At 31.6% G+C, this 6,000-nt stretch overlaps 1 pseudogene; it reads right to left on the bottom strand.

The window, feature by feature from the left end:
• Nucleotides 1-3,391: 3,391 nt before the first annotated feature.
• On the bottom strand, nt 3,392-5,949 carry LOC137822156 (uncharacterized; annotated as a pseudogene).
• Between the last annotated feature and the right edge of the window lie 51 nt (nt 5,950-6,000).

Raw genomic sequence — 6,000 nt, 5'->3', positions numbered from 1 at the left:
CTAAGGTGGTGGCCATTCAAAATTGGCCTACGCCTACAACTATGAATGAAGTCCGAAGTTTTCATGGACTTGTTTCTTTTTATAGAAGATTTGTACCCAACTTTGGTACAATAGCTGCACCTCTCAATGATATAATGAAAAAGGATGTGGTTTTTCAATGGGGAGAAGCACAACAAAATGCTTTTGATGTTTTAAAAGAAAAATTGACTAATGCTCCCATTTTAGCCCTTCCTAATTTTGCTAAAACATTTGAGATTGAGTGTGATGCTTCAAGCACAGGCATTGGGGTTGTTCTCCTTCAAGAGGGCCACCCTATAGCTTATTTTAGTGAGAAATTGAAGGGGAGTCATCTCAACTATTCCACTTATGATAAAGAATTATATGCACTTGTTAGAGCTTTGTTTACTTGGCAACATTATCTTTTTCCTAAAGAGTTTGTGATTCATAGTGATCATGAATCTCTTAAATATTTGAAAAGCCAAAACAAACTTAACAAGAGGCATGCTAAGTGGGTGGAATTTCTTGAGCAATTTCCTTATGTGATCAAGCATAAGCAAGGCAAAATTAATATTGTGGCCGATGCACTTTCTAGACGATATGCTTTGCTAAATCTTTTGGGTTCTCAATTTCTTGGCTTTGATCACATTAAGGATCTTTATCACGATGACCTTGATTTTTCTCTTATCTATCAAGAGTGTATCAAAGGAGGACACAAAGATTTTTTATACAAGATGGCTTTCCTTTTAAAGGAAAACGTCTTTGTGTTCCTCAAAGCTCCATTAGATTATCTCTTGTTAGAGAAGCACATGAGGGAGGTTTAATGGGTCACTTTGGGGTTGCAAAAACTTTGGATGTGTTGCATGAACATTTCTATTGGCCTCATATGCATAAACATGTTCATAGTTTGTGTGAAAAATGCATAGCTTGCCGCAAAGCTAAATCTAGATTGCATCCCCATGGTTTATATACTCCTCTTCCTATCCCTTCAATGCCTTGGGTTGACATTTCTATGGATTTCATCTTAGGATTACCCAAGACATCAAAGGGAAAGGATTTCATTTTTGTGGCAGTGGATCGTTTTTCAAATATGGCTCACTTTATTCCTTGCCACAAAGTGGATGATGCATGTCATATTGCAAACCTCTTCTTTCAAGAAGTAGTTCGTTTGCATGGGATTCCTAGAACTATTGTGTCCGATAGAGATTCCAAGTTCTTGAGTCACTTTTGGAAGACCTTGTGGGGAAAGCTTGGTACTAAACTTTTATTTTCTACCACTTGTCACCCACAAACCGATGGTCAAACCAAAGTGGTAAATAGAACTTTGGGACAAATGTTGCGATTCTTTATTTCGGTATCTTTTTCTCTATTCTTCGTGTTTCTCAGGAAAAGGTCTCAATTTTTAATTTTTTCAAAGAACAGGTGAATATTTAATCAATTTTTTGAGATATTTTGTGTTTTCTGCAGTTATTTTGATGTTCTTGGTTTTCTGTTTGTTATCTTCTTCTCTGTTCTTCGTGTTTCTCAGGAAAGGTCTCAACTTTTAATTTTTTTCAAAGAACAATATCTGCTCTTTGCAATATCAATTTGATTTTTTTGGGTTTTCTATCAAAGTTCCTTACTTTTATCTTTTCTGGTGATTCTTTTCATCACTTTATCACTTTATATTTGCTCCATTGTTCTTGATATTGTTGCTTATGTGTTTATTATGTTGTTCACAACATAAAAATGATTTCTTTTTTAGATTTCTTATCAAAGTTGCTTGCTTTTGATGTTTTTGTTATTCTCTTCATCATCTATTTTACTTTTTCTTTGCTCCACTGATCTTCATATTGTTGTTTCTCATTTTGTTACATTTTTTCGCAACATAAAAATGACTGTTTGTTTCGTTTTCCAGTATTCTATATCATTTTTGCAGAAGATTTTGCAATAGAATCACAAAACACCTATAAAAGGTAATGCAAGCAAAAACTGAGGCATTTTGTTTCCATCTGTTTATGTTATTTAATTTAATATAATGGAGTAATTAGAGTTTCAATTGACAATGTTTTGGGTGTTTTCTGCAACTTACAGAATCACAGAGCAACTAAAGAAGGTAATGCAAGAAAAAAGTGAGGTGTTGTTGCAAAATCTGAGAATTTGGGAAGAAAAAACAGTAATCAAATTTGAAATTCAAATTTCAAATCTGAATTGAATTTTGATAAAGTTTGGAGCTTTTTTTTAAAGTATTTTTATGTGATAGATGTTCTTCATCGTGGAATATTGCTCTTTTTTCTTGGACTGCCTTTTCTTTTTTATGTGCGCACAAGATTGAAAAATACAAATGTATATGACTCTTCATCTGCTTTCTAAAGTATAAAGTGTAATAACTGAAAACTTATTTTTATTTGTCTTGTGCAAGCACGATTTGAAGTATTAGTATCATCTGAATTTGTTGCATGGATTGTAATTTGTGCTGATAATAATATCATAATTGTTGTGAGTGCATAGAAATTATTATATTAGTAAAGCGAAGAGTTGTAGGCAATTGTTAGCAAATGTTGTAATTTTAATCTCAATACGCCTCTTCTATACTGATATTAAGAAAATCTATAAAAATTGAAAGATTTATCATAGATATTTGTTAATACAATTGTTTTTTATTCTCATTAAAATAGACTAATATGAAATTGAGAACTGATATACGGATAAATACAAAATCTTAAATTATTTTATTTTCTACTTAAATAAAAATCTAAAATAAATAAAATTTAAATTTATTTCTTACTTTTTTTAAATTTTAAATTTAAGTGATTATAGGATGAATAAATATCCAAAATAAAATAATAAAATGAAATATTGATATAAGGATAAAATATGAATAAATTTGTGTAAAAAAAAGTTAGAATGGAAATATTTTTATTAAAAGTGATTATAAAAATAAATAATTTTTTTAAATTTTATTGTATGTAATTGTTTTATTGTGTAGTTAGTTTTTATTGGGAAGAATTATTTAAAGGATAAAATTGTAAAAAATTGATATATTTGTAGTTTTTCAAATTCAATTTTTCTATAAATTTTTTAAAATTCATTTTTTTAGTTTAAAATAAATAATTTGTAAATTTATTATATTTAAACATTTTAAAGGATAAATTTGGAAAATAAAATATGTCAACCAATTCTCCTATATATATTGTTTTAGATTACCATTAGAACCGTTATCACAACTAGCGGGAACACAGGCGCGAGTGCCTGTATCCGCATTTTTTATGTGTTCATTTATATTGTATTTATATTTAATATTAAAACAAAAATAAGAAAAATGTTATTTTTCACACATGTATATTAACAATATAAATTTATAATACATTATGAATAAAAAAAATGATATTATCATCATCATTATGTAAAATCATTATACCTTGATGTCAATTGGCTTAACCAATGCGAATGATTGATCATCCTTATAATTGTTCTCGTCTTTACATATTTTGTTCCCTACGAAAAAATGTCAATTATGAATAAATTGTAAAATACACACACAAATATATGCAATATACATATATTGATAATTACCTGTTTGTGTAGATAAATGTGTGAATGCCCTGTTTTGTTATCTTCATTCAACTGTAAGGGCTTCTTGTATATTATGTTACCTTTGATATATATATAAGAAATAGTGTAAGTAGAATAATAACCTATACTTATCTTTACGTGTCACACATAAATAAAACGAACAATACCTGATTTTGTGATAACAAAATATCTTTATAAACAACATTTTTTTGTAAAATTTCCATCTTCTCCCTCAAGGTGTGATGTGATTCCACTAGCCATATAGAGAATGATTCTTGACATTCTTATGAATCACCTTGAGCTGAACATTATTTAGGCACTTTTCTTAGAGTTGGATCAATGTTCTAAGACAAGAACTCACCAAAAACTAGTACCAAATCCCAAACTCATTTGGATGTTCCACATATTGTCAAATTGAACCAAAAGAAATGGAGGAAAGGCAAAAACACTAATTAACAAAAACAAAACAGCAAGGTACCGAATCAAAATGCTGGAATTGAAGAAGAAAAGATGAAGAACAGCCAAGAACACAAATGAACCATAGCTACACATTAACAAGCTGAAATTGCCGAACCAAAACAACTAGGAAACAAGCTAAGACAAGGAAATTAACAAGAGAAGAAAGGAAGGAGAAGAGAATGCTCATGAAGATGGAAGAATGATGAATGATCTCGCCACTAGAAGTGTGGTTGCTCCTAGATGAGAGTGTTGCCGCCACTTGAGGACACCATGGATCCTTCAAGATAAGACTAGAGAAGAAGGCTCAAAAGCTCTCCAATGCTCACTCCAATTTTGAGTATAGTTTCTTTAGATAAATTCCAATCTGAATTTTACAAAGGGAGCACCTCTATTTATAGCCTAATGTGCTGAAATGCAAGCTACACAAATTCAAAAACTCCCTCCTAAAAAGCTTCTAGAACTGGCGCCTAAAACAATGCATGAGGAAGGTGTGATCCTTTCTCTCATTTTGGCACCTCCTTATTTACTCCTACACCTATCTACTAACACCCCCCCTAAGACTCCTAACTAAAGACTAAAAGATGCTTTAACAATAAAGGTTTCTAATGTTTCCCTCTAAGCACCTTTCTAAACAATATTTATTTAATACTTGGTCTTGCCCTTCATGGGATGGACTTTGGGCTTTTGTGGGCTTTGGCCTTCTTGGGCTTGGGCTTGGGCTTTATCTTTTGCAAAGATTAACAAGAAAAACTTTAAATGTGAAGGCGAATGATCTTGTTCTTCATTATAAAAAGCCACCTTTAGTTGATTCTCATCAAGGTGTCCTTCTTTAATAATAATTTTTGTTGAAGCTTGAGAAACACCTCTTGATAGTGCAACATATAATTGACCATGACTAAAAACGTGTCGTGGAAGGTAAATTCCAACATTAGGTATAGTTTGCCCCTGTGATTTATTTATAGTAATGGCAAAACTTAATTTCACAGGAAATTGTTTCCTAATAAGCACAAATGGGAGACCTGCACTTTCTGTTGTTTTATGTTTAATTCTTGGTAAGAAAGATCTTTTTCCAACATGTTGACCTGTCAAGATTTCAACATCCAACATGTTCATGTAGAACCCACGACACAATAATCTCGTCCCATTACATAACCCAGATTTAGGGTCTATGTTTCGCAACAACATTAATGGTGCACCTTTATTAAGCTTTAAAATATGAGGTGGCAAGCCACCTGGAGCAATGGAGTGCAAGTACTCTTATTGGTATAGACTATGTGTGTCTCCTTCAACTTCATCAAATGACAATAGATTATGTTGTTCTCCTGAAAAATGATCGATAATCATGTTATTAAGTATTTCAACATCTTCATTTTTTGGAGTCAATATGGCTCTCTGAACCATATAAGATGCATCCCATGTATGAAATTGCAATTGGGAAAATGTTTCTTGTATAAGTTTTTGTATTGAACTTTCTCCTTCCCATGGTATTGCTAGTTCATGGGGTATTTTCACCATATCATCAAGAATTGTAGGTTCAATCCCATCTCCAATGCGCATGAGGTATTCTACAAAATTGTGATCTTGCAATGATCGCATGTTTTGTTGTAAATGCAATACCTTTGTGTTACTCCATAAAGGAGACTTAACAATACATGCAGAAATCATTTGTGCCTTTGTACCCTTTTGAACAACTGGTAGTACCTGGCGAAAATCTCCTCCTAATATCATCACTTTCCCCCCAAATGGAGCATCACAATCTAGAATGTCCTTTAATGATCTATCTAATGCCTCTAAAGCATATCTATTAGTCATTGGTGCTTCATCCCAAATAATTGCGGTTGTTTCTCTTAGTAGCTTTGCAAGATCAGATTGTTTGTTTATTGAACAAAAGCAACCAACTTCTACATTAATAGGTATCTTAAATCGAGAATGTGCAGTATAGATAATATTTTAAAAAACATTTTCATCAATATATTATTTAAAAAAGTA

Source organism: Phaseolus vulgaris, chromosome 9 (genome assembly GCF_000499845.2).
Source record: "Phaseolus vulgaris cultivar G19833 chromosome 9, P. vulgaris v2.0, whole genome shotgun sequence".
NCBI lineage: Eukaryota > Viridiplantae > Streptophyta > Magnoliopsida > Fabales > Fabaceae > Phaseolus > Phaseolus vulgaris.
Note: the sequence above shows the minus strand (reverse complement) of the source record. Positions and strands in the feature narration are given on the sequence as shown.